General features: G+C 31.8%; 1 pseudogene; it reads right to left on the bottom strand.

Moving 5' to 3' along the window:
* Window positions 1-3,618: 3,618 nt before the first annotated feature.
* On the bottom strand, window positions 3,619-4,618 carry LOC108358889 (putative nuclease HARBI1; annotated as a pseudogene).
* Window positions 4,619-5,442: the final 824 nt, after the last annotated feature.

Raw genomic sequence — 5,442 nt, 5'->3', positions numbered from 1 at the left:
ATGAACGATGCAAAATCAGCCGGTATACATATTTAAAATTTTTTAGAACCAGTGGTTGAATTTTTGTACTGAAAGGGTTAACCCTAAAAGTATAATCTACGTCTGCGAGGCGTATACGGAATGGGTCCTTTTTTATTTTAACACAAAATTTACTTTTTATTTTTTTGTTTTAAATAAATANGCGTATACGGAATGGGTCCTTTTTTATTTTAACACAAAATTTACTTTTTATTTTGTTGTTCTAAATAAATGTGGTTATAGTTTTTATTAATAAAACTATGTTTTATTATTAGTCACGCTCACAACTTCAATATTCTTTAAAAAAAGAAAACAGGACTAAGTATATTTTAGCTCACAGGTTATCTTTTAAGTACATAAGCCTCTAAGGCGTATATTAAGGCTTTACGTTACTCCCAAATAGATTAGGCTTCTAGGGTTAAGAAAGCTTTAGTTTGAGAGTGTGATATTAAATGCTTTTCATCATAAACGGCGCCAATTTTCAATGATTATTGCATTTCAGATTAAGACTAATACCAGATATTGTGAAAGGTTGGACTCTACCTTAAAGATGACGGTTTTCTCATTACCCACGAAGTTAAGAGTAGAGTAATGTCTTTTAAGAACTTAAAAATTATCCTGGGTTATCAGGTGTCGAGCCATACAAGATTAATTGATGTCTTTCACAAAGTTCTTTAAATAAATTTTGAGCTAAGTACTCACCCGTATTTCGGGGGTTACTACTAGTTTTAATAAATTGTTAGTTTAATTTCCTATAAAATGTTCCTTTAGGTTTACGCATTTTAAGAATACATCGAAAATTTGTTTTAGAGAATCAATGTGAAACAATTGCAGAAACGATGAACCGGTTTGCTGAAGGGAAAATATTCCACTACGGAACCCGGCTTAAAAAAAAAACAAAAATTAGGGGGTTTAGAGCGGCCTTTTGTGATTGTAAATCTGAAAACCCCACCCTCCGGAGGCTTATAGTTTTTATGAAAATTGAATTTTAAGTTGCAAAAACTGTCAACTTCAACCTCACTTTTTGGTTTGTAAACCAATTGTACTACAATGTCAGTGCTGCCACACAACAAAAAATGCCCAAAAAAAGGCACTGAAAACGAGAAACAATAAAAACGGGCATTGTAATTAACTTTTTTTTTTATTAAATATCGATGTATTGATAAAAAAAAATAAGTGATTCAGTCTAAAATCGAGAGATTTTGTAATAAAAATGTTAACTTAGTTATTTATCGAAGTATTGATTTTTATGGGAAAAGCGGCGCAGGCGAAAATTTTTAACAAAACATCGCGCGATTTTTTATTAACGCAGCACTTAATATCACACTTTCAAACTAAAGCTTTATTAACCCTAGAAGCCTAATCTATTTGGGAGTAACGTAAAGCCTTAATATACGCCTTAGAGGCTTATGTACTTAAAAGATAACCTGTGAGCTAAAATATACTTAGTCCTGTTTTCTTTTTTTAAAGAATATTGAAGTTGTGAGCGTGACTAATAATAAAACATAGTTTTATTAATAAAAACTATAACCACATTTATTTAGAACAACAAAATAAAAAGTAAATTTTGTGTTAAAATAAAAAAGGACCCATTCCGTATACGCCTCGCAGACGTAGATTATACTTTTAGGGTTAACCCTTTCAGTACAAAAATTCAACCACTGGTTCTAAAAAATTTTAAATATGTATACCGGCTGATTTTGCATCGTTCATTTTAAAAATCACATACATAAATGTTTATTGCTTTGGGGTTTGCGGTCATTCAGGGTCCTTTTTAATGGTCAGTGATATCTTAGGTGTTTAAAAAAGAAAGGGATCTCAGCTATTTTTATTTTTTGCTTTCGTGAAATATATTTCAAAACTATGAATAATACCTAATAAAATTTCTCAATTCCACGGAAATATGGTTAATATTTTTCAATAGACTAATAGAATCACTATCGACTTTTCTGCCGATTTTTACTTTTTTGACAAACACGGTCAACTGCAACTGCAGCTTGCACTTTAGTTTGATATATATGTAGCTCAATTCTGTGGCTGCTACAGATGTAGATACTGAAGGCCTGAACTACAAAACATAGCGACATGTAACACATCATGCAAGTGCCAGTTTATATCAAGTCGCTTATACATGTTTGAAAGTGATATATGAAAACATTGCCGAATATATTCAAATCAAATCATGCATCAAATTTATGCATTTCAACAAAAGGAACATATGCGACATATTCAGCATTATTATTTACATTGTATATACGGGAAGAGATTTTCCGAATTTTGCAAGCTCGTACTATATTAAAATTTATTAAACAATTACCTAATTAAAAATCTATATACCAACGGTGGGCGAACGTGGCTCTTTGAGCCAAATGCGGCTCTTTGCTTAGCACAGTGCGGCTCTTTTTACTTTCTCCTTGCTTAGAACATTTTTCCTCTTTTTACTTCTTAAAATACATATTTCATACGTATTACACATATTTGCCAACAAGAAAACAGCTGATCAAGAAGAGCTGGTTAGAATTCACGCAAATCCCTAAATTGAATTTGATGGTTTGGAAGTTGAAATAGTAAAATGCGACTAATTCAACTTGTAAGAAATAAGTAATTATTCGTTTAGTAAGTGAACTGTGTCAGGATAAGAATTCAGGATTTGTTTTCTTACGTTTTCAATGTTATACTTTTTACAGGTCTATGCTGCGCTGGTAACATATATTTTATAAACGGTAATTAAAGTGTCTGTCAATTTTTAAACCTTTTTCGAATTCTGTGCGCTCTTGTAACCGTACCTAGAATCGCGGTGACAAGAAGTGGTAACATTTTTTGGTAATAAAATTTTCCGGTCAAAAAATCTTCGGTAACGTGCAGAATAGACCTGTTAATGTAAACACGTTACCGCGTGATTTTTTATTAAAAATTTTCAATCAATACTTCGATAAATAATGAAAATTTTTAATAAAAAATCGCGTGATTTTTTATTAAAAATTTTTGCCTGCGGCGCTTTTCCCATAAAAATCAATACTTCGATAAATAATGAAAATTTTTAATAAAAAATCGCGTGATTTTTTATTAAAAATTTTTGCCTGCGGCGCTTTTCCCATAAAAATCAATACTTCGATAAATAATGAAAATTTTTATCGCGCGATTTTTTATTAAAAATTTTCGCCTGCGGCGCCTTTTCCTTAAAAATCAATACTTCGATAAATAATGACAATTTTTAATAAAAAATCGCGCGGCCTTCCACTTCAAGCTCCAACAAAAGAAAATCAAAAGCAATGGCAGGATTTGAAGAAAAGTTCCTGATTGTAGAGGAAAAAAAAGTTAAAATAATGGAGAATTTAAAAAAGAGAAGCAAAAACTCAATGTAGAAAAGTTTAGAGCCGAAGGAATTTTTAGAAATAAGCAATTAGATTTCGAATTAGAAAAATGCAATTAAAAGAAACGCAATTTGAATGGAAAAAACAAAACTAGGTTAATGTTTATTTTTTAATTGAATTTTTTTAAGTTATGTTCATTTATTGTTCTTTTATGAATTTATGTCTTAATGTATATATTTAGGTATACATATTAAGTCTTAATGCTGTGAATTTATTTTAAGTTAATCTAATTGAAATAAGTCTGTTTTATTTGTTTGTTTGTAATGCATTTTGTGACATTAATATATTTTCTTTGGATGGATGTATGGATGGTCTCAGTTACTGGAACATTGGCTTTTACTAGAATATTGTGGAGCACAATACAAGCGTCTATTACTTTCCCAGCCTTCTCTGGTTTATTGCACAAATACCTCTGACGAGATATACATCGAAAACGACCTTTTAAAACTCCTATGCAGCGCTCAACTATACAACGTGTCTGCTTATGAGCAACATTATATTTTTCTTCTGCTTCATTTGCTGGATGAAGGATTGGGGTCATTGACCATGGTTGGAGGGGAAATCCACTATCTCCTAGCAACCAAAAATTACGATCACCCCTTGCATACTTCTCTTTGAGACATGGAAACTTCGCATTGGCATAGCAGATTTGATATCTCGAGTCACAAATAAGTAATAAATTGACTGAATGACCACCTGCAGATGTTTGTTATTGATTTAGATTTACTTTTAAAATTGAAAGCAACAAAATAAACCTTTTCGGCAGTATTATGCACTTTCCAAATTTCCTCTAGGTGATATAATCTTGATGTGACTTCCATCCATTTATCCAATTACACCGGGAAAACCATATTTTTGATAGAACTCCGCCTTTACCGCTGATTCCTCCGTCTCATTTGGAAATCGCACGTAAGCAGCTTGAACAGTATTAAGAACGGAGGTTACTTCCTCAACACATCGACTGACAGTCGTTTGCGATAAACAGGACAAAAAGTCTTGTCCTATGGCGCGTTGATAGCTTCCTGTGGCAAAAAATCTCAAAGCGGTCAGCATTTTCATATGTACAGGAATAGCAGTGTTTCGTATCGAGCGTCGGAAAAACGGTAACAGCTTGGCTAGGGTATCGTTGTATATAGATTTTGGAAGTCTATATAGTTCTATAAACGTTTCCCGCTTATCTCGAATGGATTTTGCACATCTCGCAGTTTCCTTCTTTCTACCACCATAGTCCGCCTTAAATATAAGAAATGTTAGTACATATAAACATGTGTTCATATATATATAAACTAAATACAACACACTTCCTCACCTTTGTCTGCGCCGCAATCGTAATATAATAATATTTCCACTCATTGGGTCCATTATCTTCTTCAATTTTAAAAATGCAAGTTTTTATTTATTTAATTTTCCGTTCGCTTTTGTTTTGGTTTGAATATTTCTTTACTGACAGCTGAGATTTTACATTCAGCGCGATGAACGATGCAAAATCAGCCGGTATACATATTTAAAATTTTTTAGAACCAGTGGTTGAATTTTTGTACTGAAAGGGTTAACCCTAAAAGTATAATCTACGTCTGCGAGGCGTATACGGAATGGGTCCTTTTTTATTTTAACACAAAATTTACTTTTTATTTTGTTGTTTTAAATAAATGTGGTTATAGTTTTTATTAATAAAACTATGTTTTATTATTAGTCACGCTCACAACTTCAATATTCTTTAAAAAAAGAAAACAGGACTAAGTATATTTTAGCTCACAGGTTATCTTTTAAGTACATAAGCCTCTAAGGCGTATATTAAGGCTTTACGTTACTCCCAAATAGATTAAGCTTCTAGGGTTAAGAAAGCTTTAGTTTGAAAGTGTGATATTAAATGCTTTTCATCATAAACGGCGCCAAAATTTTCATTATTTATCGAAGTATTGATTTTTAAGGAAAAAGCACCACAGGCGATGTACGTTTTCTACATTTGTGTACTTTTCNTAAATAAAAGTGAATGTTGTGATAGCAGGCGGGATATTTTAACAACAAATAACTTAAGTACTATTAGCAA

This window comes from Rhagoletis zephyria, unplaced genomic scaffold, assembly GCF_001687245.7.
Source record: "Rhagoletis zephyria isolate East Lansing unplaced genomic scaffold, Rhagoletis_zephyria_1.1 Rzeph_scaffold_00311, whole genome shotgun sequence".
NCBI classification, from domain to species: Eukaryota; Metazoa; Arthropoda; class Insecta; order Diptera; family Tephritidae; genus Rhagoletis; species Rhagoletis zephyria.
This window is presented reverse-complemented; position numbering and strand designations above follow the sequence as displayed.